The sequence below is a fragment of the Vulpes vulpes genome, chromosome X (assembly GCF_048418805.1).
Source record: "Vulpes vulpes isolate BD-2025 chromosome X, VulVul3, whole genome shotgun sequence".
NCBI classification, from domain to species: Eukaryota; Metazoa; Chordata; class Mammalia; order Carnivora; family Canidae; genus Vulpes; species Vulpes vulpes.
The window spans coordinates 83,879,751-83,894,753 of record NC_132796.1 but is presented as its reverse complement, the minus strand read 5'-3'; the positions used below and the strand labels follow the sequence as shown (position 1 = coordinate 83,894,753).

Genomic DNA, 15,003 nt, shown 5'->3' with positions numbered 1-15,003 from the left:
CTGTCTGTCTTTTGAGGTCTTATTGCCCCTTGCTCCCTTGAAAAATAATGTCAACATCTATAAGATCACTTAACTGCTTCCTGCTCTCTGGGTATTGTGAAAACTCACTGATGGAAACAGGGATTCCAATATGAAAACAACAATAGCCCAACATTTACTCTAATATTTGGCAAGTCAAGTTGACATAATACAAATATGAATTAGCTAAACCAAAGCATGTGCTCCTATGTGTGTGTATGTGTGTGTGCATATGTATGTGTGTTTGTATATTCATTGCACTTGTGTGTACGCAGGGAACAGAGGAAGCTGAAATCCAGAATGTGCTCTGCATGTACTTTGCTGCAGTGGTGGATATGCCAGGAGCAAGGAGTGCCTTTTTTCTTGCCCAGAGGTTACAGCTGATCATCACACCATGTACCCAAGGGGCCACCTTTTTTTTCTAATTTAACCATTAATAGAAGGTAGATTTTTCTAATGTTCACAGAAATCCACATAGACTAGCAATGTCTGTGTGTAAATATATGTTCATACATATGTTCATATTGTGTATGCATGTGCATGTATGTGTGTGTGAGAGAGAGAGAAAGAGAGAGAGATGATAAAATCATGCATTTGTAGACTTGAAGGGCTGGCATTCACACAGTGTTTCCACCTACTGTGGTAGGAAGAAAAGTTAAGATTCTTCTTCTTCATGATATTAGGTACCTATGCAAATATCCCCTCCCCACACCACACAAATACTGCTGATAATTATCCTCATTGACCCAAAGAAATGGAAAGTGTCCCTCACAGTGGTAGTACGTTAAAGATGAAGGAGCATTGGAATGATAGTTGAGAGATTTGAATTTTCTCCTATTCCAGCTCTAATACATAGCTGTGTGACTGGGTGAATTCTACAAATGTCAATATTCTCATGTATCTACATGAATTCCTTGGGCCTATTTGTCCTTATACAACTCCATCTATGTACATATAGTGTATATGTATTTATCTTCAAAGAAAGAGGAAGAGTGGCTTGCTTGATATTTTAACACCACTCCTTCTTGTTCAGGCACCTCTAACTTCCTCTATAATAAAGCCATTTGCTGTCTTGTAATTTTTCTTCTCTGGGCTATCTTAGAAAAAAAGGCTGCCCATTCTTTTCTTTTTTAAAATGAGCTCCTTATTGGTTTTCACTACATGGAAATGGATGTGAGTTGATTAAAAATAACAAGTACTTCCTAGAGAGGGGACTTGGTGGCCGCAGCCAGGGCAGCGAGGGGGTCACCGAAGTGCTCCGATTCTGGCGGCTGTGCAGGGATTTAACTGCCACCATGTCAAGCAAAAGGGCAAAGACCAAGACCACCAAGAAGCACCCCCAGTGCACAACATCCAATGTATTTGCCATGTTTGACCAGTCACAGATTCAGGAGTTCAAAGAGGCCTTCAACATGATTGATCAGAACAGAGATGGTTTCATTGACAAGGAAGATTTGCATGATATGCTTGCCTCCCTAGGGAAAAATCCAACCGATGAGTATCTGGATGCCAAGATGAATGAGGCTCCTGGGCCCATAAATTTTACCATGTTTCTCACGATGTTTGGTGAAAAGTTAAACGGCACAGATCTGGAAGTTGTCATCAGAAATGCTTTTGCTTGCTTTGATGAAGAAGCAACTGGCACCATCCAGGAAGATTACCTGAGAGAGCTGCTGACAACCATGGGAGACCGGTTTACAGATGAGGAGGTGGATGAGCTGTACAGGGAAGCACCTATTGACAAGAGGGGAGTTTCAATTACATTGAGTTCATACGCATCCTTAAACACAGAGCAAAAGACAAAGATGACTGAAAAGACCTTCAAATTCCAGCCAAACGTTCCTTGTTGCCACTTTGGGTATTTCTGAGACTTTCTCTTAGAGTCTGTTGCATGCCCTTAGCTTTTCAGCTTTTGCCTTTCTTGTTGTATTTATTCTCAGCCATTTGGGGCACATGCATCTCTATAATCAGACTAGAAATGGGATTTTTTATGATTTTTCAGAATAGAAAATAGGGCAATTTAACTTACCAGCCCCCCTCTCCAAAATAACCGCAGTCTACACAGAGTCAGTATAGTTTTTCAGAGAAAGTTATTCACTCAACTTTTTCTGAACCATAATTAAACTTTATGATAAAAACTTACTTGTTTAAACTTCTTATTTACTAAAATGAGCTTTTGTTAGTTGCATCTTCTGAAGAAAGGTAGATGAGGGACGCCTGGGTGGTTCAGCGGTTGGGTGCCTGCCTTTGGCTCAGGGTGTGATCCTGGATGCCCAGGCTCGAGTCCTGCATCGGGCTCCTTGCATGGAGCCTCCTTCTCCCTCTGCCTGTGTCTCTCTTGTGTCCCCTCTCTCTTTGTGTCTCTCATGAATAAATAAATAAGATCTTTAAAAAAACAAAAACAAAAACAAAAAAAAACCCACAAGTACTTCCTAGATTAGGAAACTGGAAATTTCGGAAAATGCCAGTGGAGACTTGGAAAATTTAAGAAGCTTTATCAGGCTTCTTTTCCTCCTTCAGTTCAATAAATAGATATTGAGAGACTACAAGATGGCAGGAAGCATCACAGGGAACAAGTTAGGCCAAAAAAATTGCTATCATGGAGCTTACATTCAACATATATATAATGTATTTTATATATGTACACATATATACATATGTGTACATATGATACATATATAATATATGTAATATGTATTATCTGATATTACCTGATATATAATATTTGATATATATTATCTCATATGTATATGATATCTGATATATAATAAATATTAAAATATAAAAATAATGTTTGATATATATTATATCAAATAGTAGTAATTATTATAGAGAACAACGAGGCAGGAAATGGAAATAGGGTATGTGTATGTGGGGAAGAGGCTATAGTTTTAAATAGAATGGTTGGGAAATGCCTCACTGGAAAGGTGACATTTGAGCCAAAATATGAAGGAGTAAACCATGTGGTTATCTGAGAAGGGCAATCTAACCCAATGGACTTGAGCCAGAGGCATGACTGGCATGTTCAAGTAACAGCAAAGAAGTCAGTGTGGCTGGAGCTGAGTGAATAGTGGAAAACTAACAAATGTCAGAGTTAAGACAGCGGCCTGCTGTGTGGGACCTTGTGAATCACTGCAAGAGCCTGGGATTTGACTTTGAGTGGAACAGAAACCACCAGAGAACTGAACAGATGAGTGATATGATTACAATTATAATTTTGAAAAGATTATAATAAATACTGTGCTTAGAACAGAATAGTAGGGACAAGGATTGAGGTACAAAGTTCAATTAAAAAAATATTGCTATATTTAAATGAGAGAATGATGGTAGCCTGGATCAGAGTGGTAGCACTAGAAAGTAACAGAGTGATTGAATTTTCTGTATATTTGGAAGTACCTCCACAAAATTTGCTTATGGTTTGGATGTTGCTGAAAGAGAAAGAATGGCATCTAGGATGACTGTAGGGTTTCGGGCCTGATAACTAAAAGTACGTAGTGCTATTTACTGATATGGGAGAAGGTAGTGAGAGAAGTAAGCATCTTGATGGGAAGATAAAGGATTCAATTTAGACATGTTGATTGGACATCTTGATAAAGATGTCAAGTTGGTAATTTGACATGTAAGTCTGTATTTTAGAAGAGGTATCTGGGTAAGCTAGAGATAAATATTTAAGAATCATCAGGATAGGGGTGGGGGGATGGGTGAAATAAGTGATGGGAATGAAGGAGGGCACTTGTTGTGATGAGCACCAGGCATGTGGAAGTGTTGAATCACTATATTGTACACCTGAAACTAATGTAACACTCTATGTTGACTAACTGGAATAAAAATAAGAAGTTAAAGAAAAGAATAAATATAAAAAATTAATCATCAGAAAATAAATAGCAATGAAAATCATTAGACTAAATCAATCTCTAAAGATAAAAGAAGAGATAGGACGGAGATAAAGAAATCTAAGCAAGGAGTGAGTCCTGGGACACTACTATGTGAACGGGAAGGCAACAGAAGGAAAGACAAGACGATAGGAATGTATGAAGTTCTGGAGGCCAAGTCAAATAATGTTTAAAGAAGGGAAAGATCAAGTGTACCAAGAGTTGAGGATAGGGAAGTTAAGATGCACAGGGATAACTGGATTTAGCAATGTGGAGATATTGGCAATTTAGACAATGGTATATTCAGGTCAATGGTAAGGATGAAAACATGTAGCTTAATAAGTAATTGCAGAGGGAACAGCCGTGTAACCCGCCTAAATCAAGAAAGAAAGCAGGGCACCTGGGTGGCTCAGTGGTTGAGCATCTGCCTTTAGCTCAGGTGGTGATCCCGGGGTCCTATGATCGAGTCCCACATCCGGCTCTCTAGAGGGAGCCTGCTTCTCCCACTGCCTATGTCTCTGCCTCTCTCTCTGTGTCTCATGAATAAATAAAATCTTAAAAAAGAAGGAAAACAGGGATCCCTGGGTGGCGCAGCGGTTTAGCGCCTGCCTTTGGCCCAGGGGCTATCCTGGAGACCCGGGATCGAATCCCACGTTGGGCTCCCAGTGCATGGAGCCTGCTTCTCCCTCTGCCTATGTCTCTGCCTCTCTCTCTCTCTGTGTGACTATCATAAATAAATAAAAATTTAAAAAAAAGAAAGAAAACATTGCAGCAACCTGGAAATCCTCTATAGGGCCTTGCTGCCCCCCAAAAAACCTTTCCCTGTCTCTTAGAGCTAACCACATCTTGACATTCTCTATCACTTCCTTGAAATTCTTTATATCACAGAAATCACGTGAGTATATATCCCTAAACAACAACTGTTTAGTTTTGCCAGATTTTGACATTTACATAACTGTAATAAACACTGTATGTATTTATGTCTTGCTTTTTTCACTGTTTTTCAGATTAATTCATATTGCAGTTTTTAGTTATACTTGCTTTATTTTTACTGCTGTATGAATATACTATAATTTATATATCAATTCTCTGGGGATATTTGGTCCTTTCTAGTTTATGCCCTGCCCCATGTTCCTGTGGCCAATATCAGATTTCAGTTGCAGCACTGGTCAGCAATACCACTGCATGATCCACTGGAAGCAACCCAAGTGAATCAGTGCCTACCGGTCATTTTGGCTTTTTTTTTTTTTTCTCTTTTACTTCGGGTCTTTTCCAAAAGACTCAGTTGATTTCTTTTTTTTTTTTTTTTTAACTCAGTTGATTTCTTTGCTTGCTAGCAGGACAGCTCACAAGAACATAGGAACTAATTTTCATATGGTCAGTTCTCAAGCAATGAGGGACAGCAGTCTTCTGCGGGGACAATTTTGAGGCGAATTCTACGTAATTCTTCATAACATAAGGTGAGCCCCAGTTACCAAGATTACTACTCAGTTTAATAAAGCAAACTGTTAGTTTTCCTTTTTATCTTGTCTCGTTCTTGCTGCTTCAATTTGTGTTTCTGGGGATCATCTCTGAAATAAACTACCCGAATTCAAATCTTTTCTCAGAATCTGCTTTAAGGGAAACTAAAGAAGGACAAAGCTTTTTTTTAAAAAAATTATTTTTTGGAGAGAGAGAGGGCATGCATGAGGAGGGGGAGGGACAGAGGGAGAGGGGAAAGCAGACTCCCCTGTGGAGCAGGGAGACTGCAGGGAGGGGGTGCTCGATTCCAGGACCCTGAGATCATGACCTAGCCAAAGTCAGACGGTTAACTGACTGAGCTACCCAGGCACCCTGGACAAAGCTTTTGTAAATAATGCAACTGTGAGTATTCTTATACATACTTCTTGGGGTACATGTATACACATTGCAGTAGGGCAGGACTTAGCAAACATTTTCTGTGGAGGGCTAGGTAATAAATATTTTAGGCTTTGCTGGTCACATATGATCCCCGTCACATAATTCTTCTTTTTGTCATTGATTTGTTTTCACAAGCATTTAAAATGTAAAAGCCATTCTTATCTCTTGGGGCAGATTTGACCGAAGGACAATAGTTTACCAACCACTGCTTTAGGATATAGTTTTCAGAATGAAATCACTAGGCCAAAGTGTAATCACAAATCACAAGGTTCAGCTTATATATTGTCAAACATTTCTTGAAAGTGGTTGTACACTCTCAGTAGCAGAGCATAAAAGATGCAGCTATTCTATAAACTTGCCTACATTTTGTATTTGACAGAATTTTTAATATCAACCATTTGGGGTGTGTGTAGTATTATCACAATGTGGTTTTATTTTGTCTTTCCTTAATGAGTAGTCAGGTTGATAAATTTTTCATATGCTTGATGGCTAACTTTTTCTTTTCAACTAGTACTTGTTCAGGTCTTTTTTTTTTTTTTTTTTTTTTTTTTTTGGTTTTCTTATGGTATACCTATCTTTTACTTTTTGATTCATAGGAGTTCTTTATATATTCTGGATATAAATCCTTTTATTCATTTGTGCTGTAAATATCGTCTCTCATTCCATGACTTGTACTTTCACTATATTAATGATATATTTTGATTTAAAAAGTTAGTAATTATATTGAGGCAAGATTTATCAATCACTTATTTTATAGTTAGTGAACTCTGTTCAAAAGTTCTTATCTCAAGGTCATAAAGTTATTCTTCTATGTGATCTTGCAGATCTTTACTTTTTTTTCTATCACATTTCATTCTAAAATCAGACTGTTGGGGCACCTGGGTGGCTCAGTTAGTTAATTGTCTGCCTTCAGGTCAGGTCATGATCCCAGGGTTCTGGAATCAAGTCCCACATTGGGCTACCTGCTCAGTGGGGAGTCTGCTTCTCCTCCTTCTGCACCTCTATTTGCTCACACACACTCTCTCTCTAAAATAAATAAAATCTTTAAAAAGATAAAATCTAACTGTAGGGGTTTCTTTTGTTTTGTTTTTGGTGTAATGTGAGGTAGAGATCAAATTTCATTTTATTTTCATTTGGATATCAATTATCCTAGCAGCGTTTGTTTAAAAGATTATTCTTGCCCCACTCCTGAACTATGGCAGCTGTGTTATAACTTACTTGTCTATATATATGTGGATCTGAATCTGGGCTCTATTTTACTAGTCTATTTGGTGACTCTGCACAAATACAGTACTGTACATAGAAATTTTAAAGTCAAACTGTCAGTTCCCATAAACACAAAGAAAACTAAGATTGTGGTGATGATTGCATTGGATCTATGGATTAAATTTTGGAGATATGTCAGTTTATAATATTGAACATTCTAATATGGGGATATAGTGCATTTCTTTTATTTATTTAGGATTTCATTAATGTCTTTCAATAATGTTTGTAGATTTCCATGTAGATTTATCTCTTGATTTTGACTTTGTTAACTCTATTGTGGATTTTACCTTTTTAACTTGAATTTTTGATTTGGTTATTGAGAGATACAGAAGTAAAATTGATACATATATATATATATATATATATATATATATATAGTGACATTCTGTTCAGAGTCTTCACTAAATTCATATTCTTTTTATTGTGATAAAATACACATAATATAAAATATACCATTTTAACATTTAAAGTGTAAAACTCAGTGGCTTTTAGGATATTCACAAAGTTGTGCAACCACCAACACTATCTAGCTCAGATTATTTTCAACATCCCAAAAGGAAGCCCTGTACCTATGGATTCCTCTGTTCCCCACCCACTGCCAACACATACTCCCTGTAACTACTAATCTGTCTTTGGTCTCTATTACTTTGCCAATTATGGAAATTTATAAATGTAATCATACAATATGTAGCCTTTCATGTCTGGCTTTGTTCCTTTAGCATAATGCTTTATTTATTTATTTATTTATTTATTTATTTATTATTTATTTATTTATTTTAAAGATTTTATTTATTTATTCATGAGAGACATAGAGAAAGAGACACAGACACAGGCAGAGGGAGAAGCAGGCCCCATGCAGGGAGTCCAATGCAGGACTCAATCCTGGGACTCCAGGATCACACCCTGGGCCAAAGGCAGGTTCTAAATCGCTGAGCCACCCAGCGATCCCTACCATAATATTTTATCAATGTCATAGTATGGATCATTCCTTCATTTCTTTTTTTGTCTGAATAATATTCTATTTCTGCATATACCACATTCTGTTTATCCATTCATTAGTTGATTGACATAAGGGCTATTTCATTTTTTGAATATTGTAGGTAATAGTGCTATGAACATTCATATATAAGGGTTTCATGGATATGTTTTCATATTTTATACATATACATAGAAGACTGGAATTACTCAGTCATATGATAACTCTAACTTTTTGAGAAACTGCAAACTGTTTTCCAAAGTGCATCATTTTACATTCTCACCATCATTGTACAAGGAATTCAATTTTTCCACATCCTTGACCGTAGTTGTTATCATCCAACTTTTTCATTATAGCCATTCTGGTGGATGTGCAGTGGTCTCTTCATCGTGGGTTTGCTTTACATTTCTTTCATACCTAATAATATTGAGCATCTTTTTATATTATTTGAAGGTCATCTGTATATACCTTTTGGAGAAATAACTAGTCCCATTATTTGTTTTTAAATTGGGTTGTCTGACTTTTGTTATTGAGTTTGAGAGTTCTGTATATATTCTGGATACTAGATACTTATCTGATATATGATTTGCAACTATTATCTCCCCTTCTTTGTGTTCTCATGATTGTGTCTTCTGAACCACATAAGTTTCTCGTTTTGATGAAGTCTGACCTACTTATTTCTTTTTCTTTTGTTAGTTGTGCTTTTGGCGTCTTATCTAGGAAACCATAGCTAAGTCCAAGCCATGAAGGTTTACCCCTATGATTACTTCTAATAATTGTATAGTTTTAGCTCTTACACATAGGTCTTTGAGTTAATTTTTATATATTGTGTGAGGTTGAGGTCCATCTTCATTTGATTGCATGAGGATATCCAGTAGTTCCAGCAACATTTGTTGAAAAAAACTATTATTTTCCCCATGGAATTGCTTTAGCACCCTTGTCAAAATCAATTGCCATAAATGTGTGGTTTTATTTCTGGACTCTCATTCTACTCTATTGAACTATAAATCTGTTCTCAGGGCAGTACAAGATAGTCTTGATTAGTGTAGCTTTGTAGTAAGTTTTGACATTGCATGGTGTGAGTCTTCCCTTTGTTATTTTTTGTTCATGATAGTTTTGGCTATCTGGAGCCTCTTACATTTTCATATAAATTTCAGAAAAATCTCATCAATTTATCCTAAAAGCCTGCTGGGATTTTGATGATTGCATTGATTCTGTATATCAGTAATTAGTTCTTAACAATATTAAGTCTTCTAATCCATGAGCATGAAATGTCCTTCCATTTATTTAGGTTTTTGAAAATTTCTTTCAATGGCCTATTGTAGACTTCAGTATTCAAGTTTTGTATTTCTTCTGTTAGATTTATTTTCAATGTATTTTATTCATTTTGATGCTTCGGTAAATGTAATTGTTTCTAAATTTTATTCTTGCATTGTACATTATTGGTATATAGAAATATAATTGAATTTTGAATATAGATCATATATCTTCCAACCTTGCTGAACTTATTTATTAGCCCTAGTAGTTTTCTTGTGGGTTCTTGGAATTTTTTATACAGTAAATATTGTCATCTGCAAACATAATTTTACTTCTTTCCAGTCTGGATATTATTATTTAATTCTCTTGCCTAACTGCCTTTTCTAAAACACCCAGTACAACAATGACTAGTACATGTGAGAGTGAACATCTTCATCTTCTTTTTAAATCTTAAGGAGAAAGTATTTTATCTTTCACCATTAAGTATGATGTTAAATGAGCGTTATTCATAGATGCCCTTTATCAGGTTAAGGTTATTCCTTTCTGTTTTTTTTTTTATAGAAGTGGATTTTGTCAAATGCTTTTGTCTGAGTTTATCAAAATAATCATATGTATCATAGTGTATTCTAGTAATGAAATTTTGCATGTTGAAGTAATCTTGGTCATGTTGTATAACACTTTTTTATATAATGTTGGATTTAGTTGAATTTTGGTGAAGATTTTCGTCCATATTCATAATTTATAATGGTCTGTAGTTTTACTTTCATGTTATGTATTTTGTCATCTTGTTATCAGGTAACACTGATCTCAGAATGAATTAGGAAGTGTTCTCTTTTCTTCTATACTTTGGACGAGTTTGAGATGGATTGGTGCTAATTCTTTTTTAAGCCTTAGATAAATTCACCAGTGAAGACACTTGGTCCTGGACTCTTATTTGTAAGAAGTCTTTTGATTACTAATTAAGTCATTTTACTTGTAATAAGTATATTCAGATTTTCTATTTCTTCTTAAGTTAGCTTCAGAATTTTATATCCTTCCTTGAATATATGCATTTCATGTAGGTTATCTAATTTTTTGACATAGTCATTCATAATATTTTCTAATCATCCTTTTTATGTTTTTTTTTAAGGTTGATAATATTGTGCTATGCTTCATTCCCAATTTTAGTAATTTGAGTCTTCTCTAGTTTTTTCTTGGTTGGTCTAGCTAAGGGTGGTCTATTTTCTTGATTTTTCAAAAAGCCAACTTTTAGTTTTATTGATTTTCCTCCATTGTTTAATACACTTTATTCCATTTATTTATGCAAAAATTATTTCTTTACTTCTCTACTTCTTTTTGCTTGTTTTATATTGTTTTCTAGTTTCTCAAGGTGTGAGCTTAGGTTATTGATTTGAGGTGTTTCTTATTTTTTTTTTATTTTTTTTTTTGTCTGCAGGTTTCCTTTTAATCAAGGCTCTGCTAAAAGTGTTTTGTGGGGCCGGGAGCCCCGAGGTGTTTCTTATTTAATGCAGACATTTACAGATATAAATTTCCTTCTCAGCATAAATTTAACTGAATTGCATATAAATTTTAGGATGTTACATTTTTATATTTATTCATCGCCAAATACTTCTATTCTCTTTTAATTTTTCTTTGACTCATTGCTAATTTAACTATGCTTTAATTTTCACATATTTGTGAATTTCTCAAATTTACTTATGAAAATAATTTCTAACTTTAATCCACTGGTCAGACAACAAGTTTTCTATAATTTCAGTCCTTTTATTTGTATTGAGACTTGTTTTATGACCTAGTATATGGTCTGTCCTGAAGAATGTTCCATGTGCACCTGAGAAGAATGTGCATTTTGTTGTATTTGGGTAGAGTGTTCCATAGATGTCCATTAGAGCTACTTGGTTCATAGGGTTGTTAAAATCTTCTATTTCTTTCTTAGCTTATCTTCTGTCTAGTTGTTCTATTCATTAATGAAAGTGTGGCTTTTATGATCTATAGTTGTTCAATCCATTATGTAAAGTGGGAATTGAAGACTCCAGCTATAACTTTTGAATTGTCTAGTCTCTCTTCAATTCTGTTTTTGCTTCATGTATTTTGGGGCTCTGTTAGTAAATGTTACAATTGTTTTTTTTAAATTTAATTTGTTTATTTATTCATGAGAGACACAGAGAGAGAAAGGCAGAGACATAGGCAGAAGAAGAAGCCGGTTCCATGCAGGGAGCCTGATTCAGAACTCGATCCCAGGACTCAGGGATCATGCCCTGAGACAAAGGCAGACGCTTAATCTCTGAGCCACCCAGGCGTCCCTAAATGTTACAATTGTTGTATCTTCTTGATGAATTGACTTTTTTATCATTACAAAATATGCTTGGTTTCCTCTAATAACAATTTTTGTCTTAAAGTCTTTTGGTTACTTGTTTCATATCATATATGTTGCCGTTTCTTTACTTTCAACTTATTTTCATGTTTGAATCTAAAGTGAGTCATTTGTAGACTACATATAGTTAGGTAATTTATTTTTATTCAAACTGAAGATGTCTTTCTTCTAATTGGATTTTAATTCCATTTAAATTTAATGTTATTATTCTTAAGGTTATATTTACTTCTGCTGTTTTGCTATTTGTTTTCTATTTATCTTATGCTAATATTTTATAGATAATTTTATATATAATCATATATTTTATATACACTGCATGTTTATAGTATATGTGCTGTGTATATATATTTATAAAACATACAGTATATGTTTTATATACTGTGGCAACCCTGGAAATCAGATTCTTGTTCCTTCCCAGGGTTTGTTGTTGGTACTGTTGGTCTAGCAACTTTTCTACACTGTTTATAAATTCTGTATATTTTTCATATGTGGATTCTGAAATCTCTTTCCAGTTAGTTTAATAGCTAATGATCAGCAGGAATTTACTTAAATGCCTGAAATCAATGATCTTAGTTGTTTCTGAAGGGCTCTGTGTGCATATTGAGGTATGCCTTGGAAACTCAGCTAGGAATTTTACTAGTTTATCTCATCCTTCATTACTTGTTTTTGTATAGCCATTTTCATTGATGTCACCTTTTCCTTTCTTTTAAATATTGTTTGAGAACTTGGCATGCATCCTTCACATTGCATGTATGATCTCATATTCTTTTCCCAATATCTTTATAAATTAGGCAGTATTACACTCATTGTATAATGATAAAGCTAGGTCTCAGCTACATCTTTTGAGTAGCTGAGTCATGTCTTGAGTGCACATAGGACTTCAGAGTCTGTCCCCTTAACCAGAATCCTGTGTTAATGTTTTCTGAAATAGAAAATCAACTATTAGCATCCTTCTTCCACTTTAGATCAGGTGAAGTACTTTAATCTCCTTTTCACAGTGAGAAGCCACCCATCTAAATACTGTTTGTATGGATCCCTGAGGGGTAGGAAATTATTTTTGCAAAGTAACAAGACATTCAATTTCCCTCAAGTGCCATAGTATTAGGCCCTTTACACGTTCATATATTCAAAGTGTCTAGTGATAACTGCCCTCTCTTCAGTGGCTATAGCTTCAACTTTCCATTATTATGTCTTAGAATATATTTTTATTTCCTCTAAACTCACCAATTTCTTTCCTCCTGTATTCTCTTTCTCTTAAGGGCATTGGCCCCTGCTGCATATGTGTGAAAACATGCCTTACAGATCTCTCTCCTGGGGACTAATTTTATGTAAATCTTGACTGGTGTTTCAAATAATGACTCTGACTCTCCATTCCTTTAAGGATATCAATGTCACAGCTAAGATCTATATTCATTTTTGATTTGGAGGAAGCTTAGTAACATTATTGTGTTAGTTTAAGTCCTCTGAGGAGCATACTCCCAGATGCAATTAAATATAAAATAAAATTATTGGATTCTGTGAAGGATAAATAGGGAGGAAGCAGGAGTAGGCATAGCAAGGTTACAGACTATGAAACGAGAATGCAGAGAGGCTTCAGGCTATGACACTTATTAAAGGAGAGTGGAATGAAGTAGGATTTGGTAATAAAGTCTCAGACAGCAGTGGAGTTGTAACAATTTTGGCCAGGTTTATGGGGAGTCTGCAAACCAAACTATCCATTAATGGAATCCTATGTCCCACAGGAATGCGCCTGAAGTAGAATCATTGCCATATTCAGTCAGTGGCCATGAACAGTCTAGAGAAAGTGTGGTATTGATATTAACATGGTGGTAAATATGGACAAGCAGCAGCTGGGGTTATCACTCAACTATGCTACTCACAGTGGGATATCTATCTGGTGCATATTCATGGCTGCCACAATCCTGCACACTTAGATTTACATCTCATATGGTCATTTGTTTCTGTAAAGCATTAGGATTTATTAAACAGATTAAAGGTAGACAAAACAACAAAGAATTTCTAATAAAACATGGATTGCCAAAAAAACCTAAATTATTAAATGGTACAATAATTAAAATATATGTTGGGTTTACATTTTTTTAATTATAAAGCAAACTTCAATACAGTAAAAAAAAATGTGACTTAAACCTTTCCATACCTGTAAGAAAACAAACTTACCAATGACTTGAAATTTTATTCTAAGCTTTAAAAAAAATGTTGGTCTTCAAAAAGAGGAAATAAAAATGAATAGATTCCATTATTTTGGTATTGGAGAAACAAATATTAAAATTGTGTCTATAGCCATGGGAGAAAAATAATTTCACTCTTTAACCAGACATTTTTTAAAAAGACAGCAGAAATGTCAATAGCATTTTTTTAAATTTTTTTTTTTAATTTATTTATGATAGTCACACAGAGAGAGAGAGAGAGAGGCAGAGACACAGGCAGAGGGAGAAGCAGGCTCCATGCACCGGGAGCCCGACGTGGGATTCGATCCCGGCTCTCCAGGATCGCGCCCTGGGCCAAAGGCAGGCGCTAAACCACTGCGCCACCCAGGGTTCCCAATAGCATTTTTTTATAGGACTCGAACAAATAGTCCTAAAATTTGTGTGAAACCATAAAGAACACCAAATAACCAAAGCAATCTTGAAAAAGAAAAATGAAACTGGAAGTATCAAAACCCCAGATTTCAAGATATACTACAAGCTGTAGTAATCAAAACATCATGGTACTGGCACATAAATAGGCATATAGATCAATAGAAGAAAATAGAACCCAGAAATAAATCCATAATCATATGGCCAATTAATCTTCAACAAAGGAGGAAAGGATATGCAGTGGGAAAAAGACAGTCTCTTCTACAAATGGTATTGGGAAAACTGGACAGCAACATGCAAAAGGATGAAACTAGACCATTTTCTTACACCATACATAAAAATAAATTCAAAATGGATTAAGGACCTACATGTGAAACCTGAAATCTTAAAAATCCTAGAAGAGAGCACAGGCAGTAATTTCTCTGACATCAGACACAGCAATATTTTTCTAGATATGTCTTCTGAGACAAGGGAAACAAGACCAAAAATAACATATGGGGACTTGGGACACCTGGGTGGCTCAGTGGTTGAGCATCTGCCTTCAGCTCAGGGTGTAATCCCAGGATTCTGGGATTGAGTCCCACATCGGGCTCCCCACAGGGAGCCTGCTTCTCCCTCTGCCTATGTCTCTGCCTCTCTCTGTGTGTCTCTCCTGAATGAATAAATAAAATCTTAAAAAAAAATACTATGGGAACTCTATCAAAATAAAAGCTTTCCAAATAGCAAAGGAAACAGTCAACAAACTAA

At 35.3% G+C, this 15,003-nt stretch overlaps 1 pseudogene; it reads left to right on the top strand.

Annotated features, from left to right (window-relative positions):
• The first annotated feature begins 1,241 nt into the window (after positions 1 to 1,241).
• Positions 1,242 to 2,160, top strand: LOC112908436 (myosin regulatory light polypeptide 9 pseudogene; annotated as a pseudogene).
• Positions 2,161 to 15,003: the final 12,843 nt, after the last annotated feature.